The sequence below is a fragment of the Tursiops truncatus genome, chromosome 5 (assembly GCF_011762595.2).
Source record: "Tursiops truncatus isolate mTurTru1 chromosome 5, mTurTru1.mat.Y, whole genome shotgun sequence".
Classification (NCBI taxonomy): Eukaryota; Metazoa; Chordata; class Mammalia; order Artiodactyla; family Delphinidae; genus Tursiops; species Tursiops truncatus.
The window spans coordinates 54,109,854-54,129,584 of record NC_047038.1 but is presented as its reverse complement, the minus strand read 5'-3'; positions in this window follow the sequence as shown (position 1 = coordinate 54,129,584).

Below are 19,731 nucleotides of genomic sequence, written 5' to 3'. Positions count from 1 at the left end.
ACCAACGAAGACCCAATGCAGCCAAAAATAAATTTACTATTTTTTAAATTACACGTAGGGCTTCCCCGGTGGCACAGTGGTTGAGAATCTGCCTTCTAATGCAGGGGACACGAGTTCGTGCCTCGGTCTGGGAAGATCCCACATGCCGCGGAGCAACAGGGCCCGTGAGCCACAACTACTGAGCCTGCGCGTCTGGAGCCTGTGCTCTGCAACAAGAGAGGCCGCGATAGTGACAGGCCCGCGCACCGCGATGAAGAGTGGCCCCCGCTTGCCACAACTAGAGAAAGCCTTCGCACAGAAATGAAGACCCAACACAACAAAAATAAATAAGTAAATAAAAAATAAAATAAAAAATTACATGTATTCTCTTCCTTTAGGAGGAATAGAAGGTATAATGGCAAATTAGAATATTCCTTTAAGAAATTATCTGGATGAATTTTTGAATTTGGTGTATTTAAAGCAACAGAAGGACCTTGAGATATTTATTCTGATGGTTGTTTTCAACATTTGAAGAACAGTCCTATATTAAACTAGAGAACAAAACTAACACCACTGGTAAAATTTATGAAGGGACTGGGAGTATACGGAAGATAAGTTGAACAAATAGAGAGATACACTCTGCATCTTCAGAGGGTGAAGCTCTTTGTCATTTAAAAAGCACCCAAAGAGAAAAGAGAGTTAAAATGGAGGACTTGTTGGTCTGTTGCACCTCCAAAAATGTTTTGACTCAATGATGAGTTATAAATATCATTGAACTATAAATCCAAAGACCAAGACAGCATCCAAGCAGTAATCATTAAATAGTTGCGTAACCATTTAAAAATATTTTTCACACTCTTTGTTGTTCATTTGCTTATTAGTGGATAGGATCTGAATGATCTGAAATATTATTCCTAGCTTAAAACTTCTATGCTTTTGTCTTTATTTCTTTTTATCTATAGTGTATCTTTCTTTTTTTTTAATCTTATTAATATATTACCCTGATAAGCATTCTAAAATCAAATTAGAAAAAAATATATAAAGCTGAAAATGTTTAATTGTATATATGAAAAAGTGAACTATTAGCACACAAATTAAAAGTGTTAAATTTCTGCAGTAAAAGAAAAATCTCTTATTTGCACTCATTTAAAATGATTCTACAATTAGTAATTGGTAGAACATATGTCTAACATCTAAGCTTATTAAATTACATTTACCACCAATTTGGGCACATATGCTTTAAAAATTATATTCTTCATATTTAAACAAGAGCAATATCAATGTCATTAACACTAATTGTGATATCTCAAAAGAATAGGAAAACTATGCCACTAATTTTGCATTGATTTTATGAAGAAAATATTAGAAAATCTGTAATAAAGCATGTTTTTAACTAACAAAACTGAAAAACAGTACACACATTTCAGGAAGATAAAAAAGATACATATCTCATCAAGCAATTATTATATAGTTCTAAGTAAACACTGTAGAGCAGACATAGGTGCATTGGCTTAAGATGAGGGAATTACATAATTCTCAGGTTGGAAAAAACTCTCTTAATGAAAACATCTTACAGGCAAAATGTCTGACTTAATAGAGAATACTTGCAGTGTTTCCTTGAAGAGGTCTATACAAATGTGGTCAGAGGGAATCAATTATTGGTTTAAGGAATGTTGCACAAGTTTCTGTGCCGCAAATTGTTTAAGAATTGAAACTGGTACTTAGGTGGAAGTTTTGTCTTTTATAACATTTCTATAAATGGTTCAGAAGAAAGAGAATATGAATATAGCTTACCAATGATTCTAATCTCTCCCATGTGCTGAAATGTTAAGTCAACAGGGGTTCATTTCAAAATCTCACTATCAGTGTGAGTGGGTAACAATGTGGCAGACAATAGGGGAAAATGTAAGTTCATACTCTGGAGATAATAACTGAAATCATAATTACACAAGAATTAAATTGAGGGAGCTCATTTTACATTCCCCACCCCTCCTCTCCCCAATAACTATTGATACACCAACAAAAAACTTTCAAGACTTTAAAGACAATTTCTTTAAATTATTGAAACAATATGGTGATTTGACTTAAAAAGAAAACATAATAACAGGTCACACTGGGAAAAATACAGGTATACCTTGTTCTGTATAATTGTACTTCTCAGATGTTGTGTTTTTTCACAAATAGAAGGTTTGTGGCAACCCTGCCTTGAGCAAGTCTATTGGCAAAAGTTTTTTCCAATGGCATTTGCTCACCTTGTATCTCGGTGTCACATTTTGGTAATTATAGCAATATTTCAAACTTTTTCATTATTATTATACTTGTTATGGTGAGCTGTGATCAGGAATCTTTGATATTACTATTGTAAATGTTTGGGGGTGCCAGGAACTTCACCCAGGTAAGATGGCAAACTTAACCAACAAATGTGTGTATTCTGACTGTTCCACTGACCAGCCATTCTGCCATCTCTCTCCCTCTTGCTGGGGCTGCCAATTCCCTTAGTCACAACAATATTGAAATTAGGCCAATTGATAACCCTACAATGGCCTCTAAGTGTTCAAGAAAAAGGAAGAGTCGCACATCTCTTTAATTTAATACAATGGAATATTACTCAGCCATAAAAAGAAACGAAATTGAGCTACCTGTAATGAGGTGGATGGACCTAGAGTCTGTCATACAGAATGAAGTAAGTCAGAAAGAGAAAGACATATACCGTATACTAACACATATATATGGAATTTAAGAAAAAAACGCCATGAAGAACCCAGGGGTAAGACAAGAATAAAGACACAGAGCTACTAGAGAATGGACTTGAGGATATGGGGAGGGGGAAGGGTAAACTGGGACAAAGCGAGAGAGTGGCATGGACATATATATACTACCAAATATAAAATAGATAGCTAGTGGGAAGCAGCCGCATAGCACAAGGAGATCAGCTCGGTGCTTTGTGACCACCTAGAGGGGTGGGATAGGGAGGGTGGGAGGGAGGGAGACGCAAGAGGGAAGAGATATGGGAACATATGTATATGTATAACTGATTCACTTTGTTATAAAGCAGAAACTAACACACCATTGTAAAGCAATTATACTCCAATAAAGATGTAATAAATAAATAAATAAATAAAAGCTATAAATGAGTAAGCTTGGTGACAAAGTCATATCAAAAGCCAAAATAGACTGAAATTAGGCCTCTTGCTCCAGTTATACAAGTTGTGAATGCAAAAAAAAAGTTCTTGAAGGAAATTAACAAGGCCACTCCAGTGAACACACGAATGATAAGAAAGTGAAACAGCTTTACTTCTGATATGGAGAGTTTTAGTGGTCTGAAGGGACCACAACCTGCCCTTAACTCAAAGGTAATCCAGAGAAAGGCCCTAACTCTTTTCAGTTCTTTGAAGCTTGAGTGAGGTGAGGAAGCAGCAGAAGAAAAGTTGGAAGCTAGCAGAAGTTGGTTCATGAGGATTAAGGAAAGAATCTGTCTACATAACAAAAGTACAAGGTGGAGCACCAGGTGCAGATGTGGAAACTGCAGCAAGTTATCCAGGAGATCTAGCTGAGATAATTAATGAAAGTGTTTACACTAAACAACAGATTGTCAGTTTAGATGAAACAGCCTTCTACTGGAAGAAGATACCATCTAAAACTTTTATAACTAGAGAGGAGAAGTCAATGCCTGGCTTCAAAGCTTCAAAGGACAGGCTGACTCTCTTGGTAGAGATTAATGCAGCTGTTGACATTAAGTTGAAGTCATTGCTCATTTACAATTCTGAAAATCCTAGGACGTTTAAGAATTATGCTAAGTCTACATAGATTGTGGTCTATAAGTGGAACAACAAAGCTTGGATGACAGCCCATCTGTTGACAACGTGGCTTACTGAATATTTTAAGCCCACTGTTGAAACCTACTGTTGAGAAAGAAAACTTATTTAAAAATATTGCTCCTTGACAGTGCAGCGGTCACCCAAGAGCTCTAATAGAAACGCATGGTAAAATTCATGTTGTTTTTATGCCTGCTAACATAACATCCATTCTGCAGTCCATGAATCAAAGACTAATTTCAACTTTCAAGTCTTATTATTTAAGAAACACTTTTCATAAGGCTATAGCTGCCATACTGATTCCTCTGATGGAAATGGGCAAAGTAAATTGAAAACCTTCTGGAAAGGATTCACCATACTAGATATCATAAAGAACATTTGAGATTCCTGGGAAGAGGTCAAAATATCAACATTAATAGGGGTTTGGAAGAAGTTGATTTCAACCTTCATGGAAGCCTTTAAGGGGTTCAAGACTTCAGCTGAGGAAGGAACTGCAGATGTGGTGGAAATAGCAAGAGAACTAGAATTAGAAGAGGAGCCTGAAGATGTGACTGAATTGCTGCAATCTCGTGATCAAAATTAACAAATGAGGAATTGGTTCTTATGATGAGCAAAGGAAGTAGTTTGTTGAGATAGAAACTACTGGTGAAGATGCTGTGAAAATTGTTGAAATGACAACAAAGGATTCAGAATATCACATAAACTTAGTTGATAAAGCAGCTGCAAAGTTTAAGAGGATTGACTGCAATTTTGAAAGAAGTTCTATTGTGGGTAAAATGCTATCAATCATCATGGCATGCTGCAGAGAAATTGTTGGTAAAAGAGAGTCAATTAATGGGGCAAACTTTACTGTTGTCTTGTTTTAAGAAATTGCCACAGTCACTCCAAACTTCAGCATGCACCATTCTGATCAGTCAGCAGCCATTAACATGGGGACATGACCCTGCAACCGCAAAAAGATTATGACCTGCTGAGGGATCAGATGATGGTTAGCATTTTTTAGCAATAAAGAATTTTTAAACTAAAGTATGTATTTTTTAGACATAATATTATTGCGCACTTAACAGACTACAGTGTGGTGTAAACATAACTTTTATATGAACTGGGAAACTAATAAATGTGTGATTTGTTTTATTGCGGTGGTCTGAATCCAAACCCACACTATCTCCAAGGTATGTCTGTATAGGAAATAAACAAAATTATAAGAATCATAATAATAAACATTGAGCATCTACTTTGTGTCAAACTTGGAGGCATTCTGTGAACATTAGAGCCTCATGAAAATCCTTTGAATTCCTAGATTTTGTCTGAGGAAAGTTGGACTCTTTGGTAGTTAAAAGCAGTGGTTCTCAGTCATGGGACTTTTGGCAAATAGGTCTAGAGACATTTTTGGTTGTCACAACTGGAGGTTGGAGGGGGGTGCTACTGGCATGTAGTAGGTAGTGATAAGAGATGCTGCTAAACACCATACAATGCATAAGACAGCTTCCCCCCAGAAACAGTGATCAGGGCCATAATGATGTGAGAAGTGTCAAGGTTGAGAAACTCTGATTAAAAAACATCCAAGAAATTTGTCCTGTGACTCTTACACTTTGTATTTATGGTTTTATTTCAAACAGACATGCAAAAGTTTTAAAGATCAATAAAGGCATTAGAGACTTTGACATAAAGCAGTCTAAAATATAAAAAAATTATTAGTAGAGGAAGAGAGAGAAATAATGTTAATTTTATTTAATCTCATGAACTCAATAAAAATATATAAAATGTTGAATTAAATGATGAGTAAACCTGGAACATACCTCAAGGATTTTGAAATCACTTAGTGGTCGAGAAAAAAACAACAACAACAAAGTAGAATGGAGTAAACCCATAAAATAAGTCTAAATACTTGGAGTTTCAAGTAGGAAGAAAACATATTTGGCTCAGAAAATCTAGAATGACTTTATAAAGTTAGATTTTTTTAACTTGATCTTAACAAATGGGTAGATTTTTAATAGAAAACAAAATTGTCTGTTTGAGGAGCAGCATTACTTCTGCCTCTCCTCTCCTCTCCTCTCCTCTTCACTCCTCCTCTCTCTCTTCTCCTCGCACTACAGAAACTATACAACGTGGGTAATGTGCTATTTGGGGAGGAACACAAAGGAAGTTTATTGGTCTGATAAGAAAAGAATAAGGGAAGTTTTATAGAGGGTATCAATTTTGAATCAGGTGAAAAGGCAGAAGTGGGCAAAGGAAAAGCAACTTCAGACAGTGGAAAAAGCTCAAGGAAATCAATGAAAGACTGGAAGAAAGTAGATGGTGCTCACTCTGTTTATAATGTTCTTCCCCTTCTCTCCTTGCAAAGAAAGTGTCTATGTCCTTTAGACCCTTTCTATGAAATTCTTCCTTGAGAAAGATATCTTTGATTTCTCTGACTTGATCAAATTCCTCTGTAACAGGTATAAATACCACTGTGTTCCTCTCATTTACTTCAATTGTCACAGTAAAATTTTATATGTATTTATGTAATTATTTGATTAATATTTGTCTCCCCACTAGACTGTAAGAATCATAAGGTCAGAGACCAGGTCCAGTTTTGTTCACCCAATACAGAGCAAAATACTTTCAAGACAGTTGATGCACAATAAGTATTCATGGAAAAAAATGATACATAGTGAGGTAAGACACAAAATAACATTGTCAGAGTATTAAGTACAACATATACCATGGAGAATTTTGATTTGAAGAATAATGATACCAATTAAGAAAGGCTCTTGTTTGTCTCATTAAAAAGGCTTGAGCTTTATCGTGTATGAAATGGAAAGCCACCGGAATACTTCAACACACTCTGGGGTTCACAATCATAGTTTTACTTTATATGGCTGACTTTAACAGTAATTTAAAGGATGGATTGGGCATTGGGGTAATAATGGAAGATAGGTGAATAATCATGAAAATATTACAGTTGTCTAAAGATAAAATGATGAGTCCCTCAGTAGAACCACGGTACAATATGCATAAGAAAGAATTCTGCTTCATAATTTGAGCTAAGACAAGAAGGTAAATTAGACCCAGTGTATGAAAGACTTTTCATATAGTAACTGATCCAATTCAAGTTAAGTCTGAAAAAAAAATTTGTTTCAATTATCTTTCCTGAATAACATGTTATCCAAAATGGTGCTGGTGCCATTGCGTGTGGATGTAGGTCATTATGCTTGCTACTATTCTTCTGAGATACTCTCCTTTTGAGATAATTTACAAATCCATCAATGCATTGTTGTGCTCTAAATAAAATATACTCTTCAAGCATAAAATCATATCCTGTTTTTATAAATGATGCTATTCAGAAAAAGCTAACTGCATGATGTATCTTCAGTCTTAAGACAATTTACTATGGTGGATTTGACTTTTAATGGAACCATAAATTATACACTGCACTAAAAATGATAAGGTTTAATGACGAGCTTTACTGTAATTCTCATCTGAGACAAATGTTGCCATAAAAATCTAAATCAGCATTTAATGAATTGACAGAAGCTAGAGACCCTGAGAGCCGTGCTAGTTGAGAAGGACTTAAAGACTTGTGGAAGGAACTCAGGTCAGAAGGTAAAAATCTGTACCTCCTCGCTTCAACTTCCTGAGCACAGAGAGGCCCTCAAGTTACATCTCCCCAAAGAATGTAAAAGATCCAGCTGCTAAGGGGACAGCTTTTATCTGTGCAGGAACTAGCATCTCATTTGTTAATGCTCCAAATGAGACAAAAAATTAGTAGCTGAAGCATCTGTTCCTGCACATTCAGAACAAAGAAAAAATCCTGTATTTAGTGTAGTCACACACAAAGGAGTGATCCGGAAATGTTCCCTGGAGTGTTAATAACAGGACAGTAATTACTCTGAAAAGGAAGGTGACAGATAGTACTCTACGGAAGATCCGACCCACCCTGTTAGACACCTACACTGTTTTCTTTGGGGAAAGTAACTTAATTTCAATGGGAAAATCTATTTTCTGTCTGCAATCTCTATTAAATATTTAATTAAAGTTAAGGGAAAGCCTCCTTTTTAAAAAGCAATTAAACACTAGAACACTAGAAAATGTTTTTTAACCCTCTTTTGGTTGTTACTCTTTTGAAAACAGACCATTATTGTCCTCAGTTTTAGGAAAATTCCAAGTGGAATTATACTGTGTCCTTTTCCAAAGCTGAGCTATATGCAGGAAGGGAAATTACCAATTTTTTAGATAACATAGAACATAAGCTTTTATGACAATATTTTATGGGGACATGAAGAAATTAAACTAGTGGTTACTTACGTTATGATTCCCTTTTGGTATTGCTCATATAAAAACATTAAGTGTGCAGGAAAATTTTATCTGGTTCAGATGGCAAAAGACGAGTGAAAGGACTTCATTGTGGAAAGTGTTCAATGAGCCAGGCTTCAAAGGAAAATGAGTATCTAGGACCTTCCTAGATATTAAATTAAGACTCACCTGTTCTCTTTGACAGTACTGGGAGAAAATATGCACATGAACGTCTTCTGGACTTTTGAATATATTTAGAAACTCACAAAGAGAGAGATTCATGGCCTGAATGTGTCCTTATACCTCCCAAACTGCAAACAGTACACTGGGAGTAGCGACTTGCTTTTTTAAAAACTTCACTCCATTCTAAGAACCAATACAAACAGGACCACATCTCTCTTATTCATCTTTGAATCACTAGTACCCAGTACATTGCCTTTCACAGTAGGTTCAATAAAATGTTGTTGAATGAAGAAGTATATTTTACCCAGATGTTTTATATTAGAAAAAGATAGATTTTATACAGTGCTGTGATATAGTGTGTGTGTGTGTGTGTGTGTGTGTGTGTGTGTGTGTGTGTTTAAAGCAATACTTTATCGACTCTCTTACTTCATTTTCTTTTTTCTAAAATCATGATAACACAGAAGAAATAGATGGATAAATGTATATATTTATGATTTAGGAAGAAATAGTTCACTAAAATAACTGGAGGAAAAGAATGGCATTGTTCTTATAAACAATCACTGTTCTTTGATATTAGCATTTACATTTAAGTGTAGTATATGTGGTAGCGTAGAAACAGAGAAGAGAAAGCAATATAATGAAAAATGGATGTGAATAGGGGACTGTTCAGCTTACCATCTTTTCTCCAACTTAAACTACTCCTCCGTTCTTTATCAGGCTAGAAATTGACTGGGCCACATCACAAAATTAGGAGGTGAACTGACTTTTCTCTGAAAACTTGCAAACTCTCATTTTCTCTAGAACGGAGATAATTAGGTGGACTTCCTTGTCCTGCTTCTCTTAAATTGGACTAAACTTGAAACCTATTATGTTAGCAGAATATTTAATTGAGAGAAGTATCTCCCAATCTAGTAAGAATGTGAAAACAAGATGTAAAGGACAAAAAGCAAGCTTTGTGGCAGGTGGAAGAAGAGGAGATAGAAATGAGATAATGAAGGGAATGGTCTATAAAGCTTGATGTGCAGCCAGGCTAGAAGTTCAAGTAAGAAAATGGAGAAAAAGTTTGAGAAAGGAGAACAGAAGGAGAAAAAGTAAACAGTAATGGAAATAGAGGTGTAAGTACAGACAACTTTCAAGGAAACGAAGTACTTTAGTTTATATACTTTTTAAAAGATAAACTGCAAAAGGAAACATTTAAGCAATACAAGGAAAACATTGTATGTCATTTTTTTTCTCTTGGCCAATAACTCCATCTGGCCAGAGCATGTCATATTTTGGAAAATTTTAAAGAAAAGTTGTCTATGACTTAGCGACTTAGAATTGACATCCTTTTCTTTAAAATCATCAGATTTCATAAACACAGAGATTTTGACAAGCTTTTGTTCTTGGGGGGGTGGGAATAGGAAGACCTACTTTAAGTCATAATGATCCTTTTTATCTTAAGAAGGAGCTCTGAAGGCAGACAATCATAGAGTCCTCTCTTTTCTTCATTCACTACTACCACCCATGCAATTCCTATTGATATGCCTCCAAACAGTATTCCCATTTCACTCATTTTTCTCTGTCTCATTAACATCCTAGAGCAATCCTATATCATCCCCTTCATGAAGAGCTATAGATTTCTAACTGGACCTCTTACATTCCCTCTAAATTCTATACAGTCTAATCTTCACATGGCCACCACCAGATCTTTAAGACTATACAATAGATTAAATCATTTCTCTACTTAAAGCAGTTCAGTGATTTTCAATCTGACTAAAAAGAAATTCAAAACTCTTCATCCTAACTTACAAAGCTTCATGGATTGCAAAGTGGTTTACAATCATCTGCTTTCTTCCCTGTACAATTATGATATTCCTATCCTTATCATGCCTCCTCATAGTGGGGAGACAATACTTACTCATGTCCTTGCCATGGAAATCCACATTCCATTGGGCAAAGAAGTTGTAAACTATACACAGGCACCTAATTACATAAGCTATTCAAGAACAAAGTACTGCATCCACCCTCTCTTTTCATCCAGTCCAGCCCCTATCCACTAAATGCCACAGCCTGGAAACTAAAAGATCTCTATCTATGGTATATTTGTGAGATCCAGGTAGCATAGATCAAAATTTGGGGGATCTACACTGCAGAATGCACCACAGGCCAACAGTTTGCTATCTCTTTAATAGCAAAAGTTAGAGGTTTTATCTTACAGAGGTCTTCACTGTTGGTCACTGTTGGTCATAACGACAACACAGGTGATGTTGGTGAAGGGCTTAGGCTTTATTTCAGGGCAGAGAGAGAAAAGAGCAAGTTTAGAGGCAAAGCATGGGCATGCCTGTGGGCATTAGCTGTCTAAGCTTCTCACTAACCCAGGGTTGCTGAAAGAGGAAAGGAAGAAAATGTCAAAAAAAACCATGGCATCTCACATCAGAGAAAAACCCCTGATGAACCCATAGAATTGTATGAGTATTAATTAATTAATTATTGCCAAAAAGACTCAAATCACAGAATTCTTTTTTTACAAGAATTGGGACTAAATTATTTTCCCATGCGATGAGTAATGCCATAAATATTTAGACCTGCTTTAACACATATCATGATTCTTACTAAACCCAACTTCACCTAAATCAAGTAGGAACAGGTGTTTACTAAACTTCAGCAGCAAAATAGTTTTATTTTGCACTTGTGCAGTTGGTAAAGGTTATTTTAGAGTTTACCTTATCCAGCACTTAAAGTAAATGGGCTGCTGTGATTATCCAACATAATAGTCTGAAATTTAAGGGACTCTTTTAAGTAATCTGAGTGAGAATTTTCATAAGTGCTTGTAAATTGAACCTGCAAGTGGCTCAATCTAAATCACAGCATGAGTAATTACAGTGAATCCTCCTCACGTGCCAACAATTCACCAGGAGGCCAGATCTGTGACAATCTTGTTCTCTAGCCTGGAGTTGTCAATGGAACTTCTAAAAAAGACACTTGGTATTTGTGAGCTCATCGTGGCTTTTAATTTCTGATTAGGTTGTCTCCAAATTAAAAACATTCATGTAAAATATAAATCATCATTTTATTTACAAATAATGATAATAGTAGATTAATAGTAAAACAACTAAGCATGATTTGATTTAAGGTGTCATAAATGCTTAAAGCAATATTCACACTTAATTTTTGACATGACTACTGAAGTTTTTAATTTGACTGGCTAGGTTAAATATGTCATGATTTGAAGTTAGGAATGAATATTTACAGAAGTGGCATTGTCATTTTATAGGGTGTTCTAAGTAAACACAAGAAGCAGTTTGGTGATGTTAACACTGAGGTATAGACTAGTTTCATCACACAGCAAACATGAATGTGATGAACATCACACATGTCACTAAGCATATGTGCATTTTTGCATGTTGGAAATAAACTGTGTGACTGCAGTGTGCCAAACACCATGTGTGCTAGCTATTGATAAATTAGGAGATAAATAAATTTGGGCCCAAAATAATGCTTTCCTCTAGGTTAACAGTGCTGAATCCATTGCTGAAAATATGAATGGATATATAACATGACTGGGTTGGAATCATTCTAGTTCTAAAGAAGAGGTTTGCTGTGGAATACATGTACCGAAACATATGAGAACAAGGATAAGTTCCAGTTTCTAAAATGGTTTTGAGACATCTTTAGGGAAAATTTAACCTAGTCATGTTAAGCACATTTATCACTCATGCCATATTCTGTCTTCTCAAACTATTTTCAGCTTTCCATAAATGAGGAATAGGGATATTTATTTTGGTGCACATAAGCATCAAATACAGCAAGCTAATGGTCAAAAATATACTTTTTACATTTTTTAGAGCTTGTTCATGAACCATCTCTTTTCCTCAGCCAGCACTCATTTCTTTCCAACTATACATATTACAAAACTGTATCATCAGTACCTAAAAGTAAGGACCAGACATTAATTAGCATCATCAGTCTGAAGAAGCCCTGTAATAAATAATGCTTTGTTGACCCACAATCTTTCGCTGCTCTTGAAGGTTTTTCTTTTTCTTTGATTTAATGTTGTTAGAGATGGTCAAACTTTCATTACCTTGGTTTTATTTTCTAATTGTTCAGTGAGGGATTCTATACTGCTCTTCTCAGTTTTAGAGTAAGAATTGAATTGAATTCTTACACCACCTGTACTGTGATTTTAAAATCTAGTGAAGTAGTCTTCTGATAATCCCAGATGCTCAAGTATGTAGACTAATCTGCCTAGCGAAAGGGTCTGATTTCTACTCATTGTCATTTACTGTGTAACTATTACACTGTTAGATTCCTCAGAGCTCTGAACACAGCATAAAATAATACCAGTTAGGATTTGGCCTTGCCAGGAAAAATCTCAGTCTCTAATTTGTTGTCAAAGCATGACTTGGACACTCAAGAATGTGTAAAGATTGTAAGCAAACTTGCTGCCTCTTTATAACTCATTTACTATTTCTTCCATAGAAATTTCCCAACATATTCTGTCTCTGTGTCTCTCTGAATCTCTCTTTTGCTCTCTCTCTACCCCATTCGTAATTCTTTGTCACATTCAATAACAGATACAATTATAAATGTGAAGATTCATCAGCCACAGTTTCTCAGGAACTGGGTTTATAACCCCAATGTATTTCTGAAAATATTTCCTAAAAATAAATGTACTGCCCTGCAGGGACAGAGCCCACATAATCTTCTCTTTAAATGAGAGTAGACAGAAAATAAGCTGAAGAGATTTAAGTTTCTCCCATCTCAATGTTAAGGTAGGTTCACACTTTGCAGAGTCTTTACTACATTGTAAATTTCCCCAAATCTGTTCTTCCCTACCAAGGGATACAAACTTGGCTCTCTATAAGATCTTAGCAGGGTCAGGCACTCAGAAGAAAACTCATATTGACCTAAATGTCAAGGCATAATGCTGTGGTTTCTAAGATGCTTTTAAAACTCTACTGTGGTATGTAATATGCATCCCTGAGCTGCTTCTGAAGCAAATTTTCACACAGTAAACCTCAAGGAACTCTCATCTGCTCTCTCCATATTTCTTCATAAGGGTGTGCCATTAAGTTTCTAATACACAGGTCAGCTTTATGCTTGTGAAACATGAGATCGAGAAATAGAAGAGAGTGAATCAATAATTCAACAAATCATGCAAGATGGTATATTTTAATTCTGCATTCTGCAGGGGGACAATTTGTATCCTTTAAAGTTTGTGAGGCCTATATGCCAAGCAAATTTCTCTCCCCTTTCCATCCTCATTCATTCTGAAACGGTGAATTGGGCAGTGCAATTAAACCCATAGCATTGGACGGAGGATACTACAAAGAGGGAAAATGTTGCTTTTAGTGGGCTCAGGAAAAGGCAATGCAAATATTGAGTGGAAGTTGTACAAATTGTGCATAAATCCATTAACCCTAAGCATCATGTACAACATGAAGACCAATAAGAAAAATATAAGTTACAAGACAGACACTAATTTTATGTACCTCTTTGGATGAAGAAAAACTCAAAGGATGTAAGGATTTCTTCTTAATTACAGTTTTCCTGAGCATCCATGTAGCCCTGACAAAAGAAAACCAAAAAACAAAGAAAACACAAGGGAAAAAACAAACAAACCAAAAAACAGTCACATGTATAATCTCAGACAAAGTGGGAATGAAAAAAAAAATGGCTTCTGTAAACTTTTTTCAAAGAAGCACAAGACCATAAACTGTTTGTATTGAATTTATATCATTTCTTATCTGCATAATAATATGTTCCTTTTAATTGACAGACATTTCTAAGCTCATGAAATAATTAATTTTGCTATTAGAGATGTTTTCAGATATTGAGCAAAAGATGTTTCTAATTCTTTACATCTTTACAAAAATACAGTGTTCCAGCTGTCAGATTATTTTACCCCAAAATTGATGAACTCCAGGGCTACCGTTAAAGGACGTGCATTGTCAGGTCTTGCATTTTGGTCATGGTTTAATCAGTATTTATAGACTTGCTGTGTGGCAAAACTTGAAGTGATTATGTTATGGTGTAAACAATCTGTGCCAAAACTCAATCACGAGAGATGCAAAAATGCACAATCAGAAATACAATATATGAGAATTAGTATATTCTGAAAAGATTTCAAAAGAGACATATGGGGTCAAATGAGTAAAAGACAAAGGAAGAATCATGATGCAAACACACTTCAGCTACCTGCTGTGAGAAGCCTACCTGTCTACATATTCAGTATTTTTTCAGACGACTTTCAAAAGTTATATTGTTCCCTTTTAGGTGGAGAACCTAAGACCAGTGACTTTGAATCTGAGTTTCTGATGTTACTCTCCCACACCCAGCTCAACCTGCTTCTCCAAGAATCTTTACCATCTCAGTAAACGGAAACTGCAGACTCCCAAATGTTCAGGACCAAATCCTTAGGGCCATCCATGATCCTCTCTTTCTATCATATTTCACAATCCATCCACTTGCAGGTTCTCTTAGTTGTATCTTCAAAATGATCAGAATGTATGCAGAAAATGAACATTTCTCAGGATCTCCCACTTTGGTCTAAATCACCATCATCAATCACTGGAATTGTGGAGATAGCCTCCAAACTGGACCCTCTGGTCCTCCATTCCCCCTTCTCCATCCCCACTGCCTCAGACTGTCTCAACAGTAAACAGAGTGATTCTGTTATAGGTGACTCACATCCTTCAGTTTACCGCTGAAACCTGCCAATGCCTTCCCATGTTAGTCTGAGTGGAAACCAAAGACTTCACTATGAGCTGTGACATTCTAACTTCAACTCCAAATCCCCTAGTCCCTTTATCTCTAAGAACCCATTTCCTATTCTGTTTCTGTTTCTTCCAATCCAGGAACATTAGTTCATTTGTATGCCGTTCATTATTACTTCTTCCTGGAATACCGCCACCACCCCCCGCCTTGGTCTTATATCTACATAGTTTACTGCCTCTCCTCTTCTGGATTTTGCTAAGATATCACCTTCCCAGTGAGTTATCTCCCAACCATGCTCTTTTGCATTTTAACCCTGCTTCCACCCCCAGAACTCCCTATCAACATATCTATTTTCCTCTATCATAAACTTAAATATTTTGTTAAGCATAAAAATTGTCCTGATAATTTTCATGGAAGTTCCAAGTAATTTAGTGGGACTGTATACTACATATCATTCCCTTAGGCGAATAACCACTCTTTCTTCCTCTTCAGCTCTTATTTTTCTTGCTAAGTGCCCTAAATATTATATAATTTACTTATTTATTTGGTTTTTACACCTCTTCTTCCTAAAGCATAAGTCCCATGAGAGGAGAGAATTTTGCCTCTTTTATTAACTTCAATATGTCCAAAATGTAGAGATGTGCTTAGAATCCATTACTGTTCTATAAAATAGTAATTGAATAATTGCACTTTGGATTTTTTTTATTTTAATAAATGGTAATGGGTTTCTTTTGTTTATTCTTTTATTTAATCTTTATTAGGCTATTGGATGTCAAGGCTTATGCAACAAGAGAGGAATATAAAATGACGAAAGGAAAATTTCATGCTTCAAAAGTTTCAGATATTTTTTACCTGATGTTTCTGCTGAAAGGATTTCTATGGATCACAACACCTCTTTCTTCATCTTCTAACCCAAAACATCCTGAAGGCAGGATTTTGACTGCTTTAGTTAATTTTTGTAGTCCGTATACTCAGCACAGGCCCTTCGATAATAGTGGGCATTTAATAAATATTTTAGGATGGATGAACACATCTTAGATATAGTCTCTGTAAAATGAGCAGGTTGGTCTAGAACAGAATTTCTCAGTGTTGACATTATTGTCATATTGGGCTATACACTAGATGCCAGAAGCACCCATCCCAACATTCCAGTAGCTACAACCAAAAACGTCTCCAGACATTGCCAAATATCCCTTAGGAACAAAATAATCTACCATCGAGAAACACTGGTCTGGAAGAGTCTAACATTTTATAAAATAAGACTTTGAACTTCTCATAAACTATTCTAATGGATCACCCAAATTTCTTATTCTCTCTCCTGCTATCTTGATTTCAACCACCAAAGATGTGCTGTCATCCACATGGCAGAATGAAAAGATGAACCATCATTGAGTTGCTCAACATTTCCCTGGTTTAAAGTTAATGAGTAAAGCTTTAATGTTTCTGTACTCACTGTTCCTTTTAAATTATCTCTGTCACCACTCGCTAGTAAGGATATAGTTTTCTTATTATATGTGCAGAGGTGATATTTAAACTGCCAATCACTTTGAGATGAATTGGCCTGCAGGTTGAAATAGGAAACTATTGTATGTAACAAACAGCTGATGAAATAAACACTTAGCTTTCTCTGATATTCAGTTCTCAAGAGAGTCTTGACTGATAGCTTATCCCAGAGTCCAACAAACACAGAATTGTTAAGATACCACAGCAAAAGTATCAAACATTTGGTATTCATACATTCAAATTTGTGAAATAAAAATAATTATATCTTGTTTGTCAGGCATGTTGTACCCATTGAAGAAAATAGTACACATTTAAAAATATTTCCATCAACTACCACCTTTTTCTTTTACAATTCTTCAAATAATTAATCAGGGGAATACCCTGAAACTAGTTCTTCAGTGAAGTTCAGTCTCTGCAGAACATTAATCAAATGACTCTGCAAACATTTCAGTTCAGTGTTCTCCAAGTCTCCATTATGAAACAAGCAAATTGCAATGTTGTCGGCTCAATACGTGCTGACTATAAAGGACACTGCACTTCTCAAAAGTCAATCATCAAGGTTGTAATATTCAAAAAGCAGGAAGATTTCTACCCTTACGTCCCTCTTTACCTTATTTGTGCCTCCTGATTACCCATATCATAAACAGAGCTCAAAACTATAAAATAAAAGTCAGTTTGGTAGTTGACCTTTGTTGTTTATATTTGCACTTTGGTTCCTATATCAACCAGAATAGACTAGGGTATGCCACTACAGCAAACAACCTCCACAATCTTAGAAGTTTAAAACAACAAAGGCTTATTTTTCTCATGCTACATATTTATCTTGAGTAGGCAGAGGAGTCTTCATATTTTCATTTGGAATCCAATATGGAGTCTCCACTATCTGGAACACTGACAGCAGAGGAAAAGAGTGTGTCAGATTGTGGACTAACATTTAAAGGCCTCATTTCTTGGGTAAATCAGATCACATAATTGTGCCTCATTTCAAGGGAATTGAGGGATATCTATCTTGCCATGTGGCTGTCCAGTAAGAGGAGAATCAGAAGTAAGGTTGAGTAGCAGTAATGGCTATCTCAGATCTCTCCTTGTCCTTCAGAAATGTTCTGCTCCACTGTCATTACTTCTGTCATTTAAACACCACCCCCACATGATCAGTTTTTTTTTCTGTTACCAAATTCCCTATGATGATAGAAAAAATGCAACAAATTATTCAATTTCAACAGAGGAGGAACTATGCATATTTTGACCTCAAATAATGTGGTTTAGTCACCTTTGTGTCCTCAGCACCTAGAACAATGCCTACAATGAAACTTACAGGCACTCAGTAGTGTTTGTTGCAGAAGAAAAAGAAAGAATGAATAATTTTTTTAAAGTAGAAAATTAACAGAATCTCTGAACTTACAATCTAAAGAAATAATAAGAATTACTTTAAATTCAGACAGAAAGTGGAAAATATACAAAGTAAAAAGAATATATGCCAGGCAACATTCTATTGTTTTTCCCAGATAATATCAAAATTTTGTAGTGCCAATAACTCTGCTACCAGTCTTATTCTCTTACTGCATACTTTCATCCAGGAAGAGATGGTGGAATCATAAGAGTAAAGGCCATGATCATATTTTGCTTTTCTGTTATGATGTAACCAACACCTTAATTAAGACTCATCCATAATAGGTAAATGATAAAAATTTGTTCAATGGTTCCCTTCACCATCAAGGCTGAAGATATTCTACATAAGATAACCCTCAATTTTATAGCTCTAGTCCACATCTCTCTCTCTCTTTTAATCTTCAAATATATATATATATATATACACACACACACACACACACACATATTCAAATATAGATGTTATATGTGTATTTATGTATATACACATATATATTTTTTCAGACATATATATTCAGATATGACGCCTATACTAGAAAACTCCACTTGCTATTCTATGGGCACCTCAACCTATACAAAATAATTCAAAATAGAATGCATTGACTATACCTCCTTACAAACCTGATATTCCTCTGACCCCCTACTCCATGAAAAGCATTACCAGAAATTCGAGAGATATTCCTGACTCTTTCCTCATCTTCACTTCCCACAGACAACCATTCTGTAAGTACTGTCCAGTTGCCCTCTTCCCTCTCCTTTAATTATTATTTCCTTCTCTCTAGATTCTGTCACTGGCCTAGACTAAGCCACTATTATCTTTCATGTGGTTAAAGCAACATTCTCTGGACTCTTTACTCTTGCTCCTTTGTAATTTTCTCTCCAAGTGATACACAAAAATCTGATTATACCATTTTCCTGCTTTAAGTCATTCAGTAGCTTCTTTTTGACTCCAGTAAAAAATACTAGCATAAAATATATTTGGGGTTTTTTTTTTTTTTTTTTTGCACCTGTTTTTCTTTGCAGCCTTATCTTTTTTTTTTTTTTTTTTTTTTGCAGTACGCAGGCCTCTCACTGTTGTGGCCTCTCCTGTTGCGGAGCACAGGCTCCAGACACGCAGGCTCAGCAGCCATGGCTCACGGGCCCAGCCGCTCTGCAGCATGTGGGATCTTCCCGGACCGGGGCACGAACCTGCGTTTCCTGCATCGGCAGGAGGACTCTCAACCACTGCGCCACCAGGGAAGCCCTGCAGCCTTATCTTTAAATAGCAGAGTTGGCACCAATAGATTGGCCTTGAGCAGTGAGGATTATATAAATCTTTGATAGCTTTGGCGATATTAAGAAAATAACTTTTGATGAAACACCTCTTTTCGCCTTTTTAAGAGTTCCTTACTTCTTTGTGAAGAAAAAACAGAATACTAGGAGAGGTAGATATCTTAAAATCCATAGGCCAAAGCCCAATGGATTCCATGACATCAGGCGGAGTCTGCCATCTATTTTCTTTGATGTCAGAAATGTACCTTGGATATTAGTCCATTTCTAAATTTCTATTAATTTTACAATAACCCTCTCTGAGGCACCATGGAAGGTGTCATTATTTCTGTAGTAAAGATGGGGAGATAGAAATTCCAGTGCATTAATCGATTTACTAAAGTCAGTTAGTTATTCTGTGAGAGCAGATAAGAGCTTTCAGTTTTATTCACCCCTTTTTCCTTCTCTACTACCAAGTTTGTCTGGGAGATGTCAAAGGGGGAAGAGACACTACCAGTTTGTACATCTTGGAAGATCAAATCTAGATATAAAGGAAAGGGGAAATTATGTAGACTAAAATGAAAATTATGGTGATAATTTGACTGTAAAGGATTTCTTGCTTTTTCTATACCACACCATT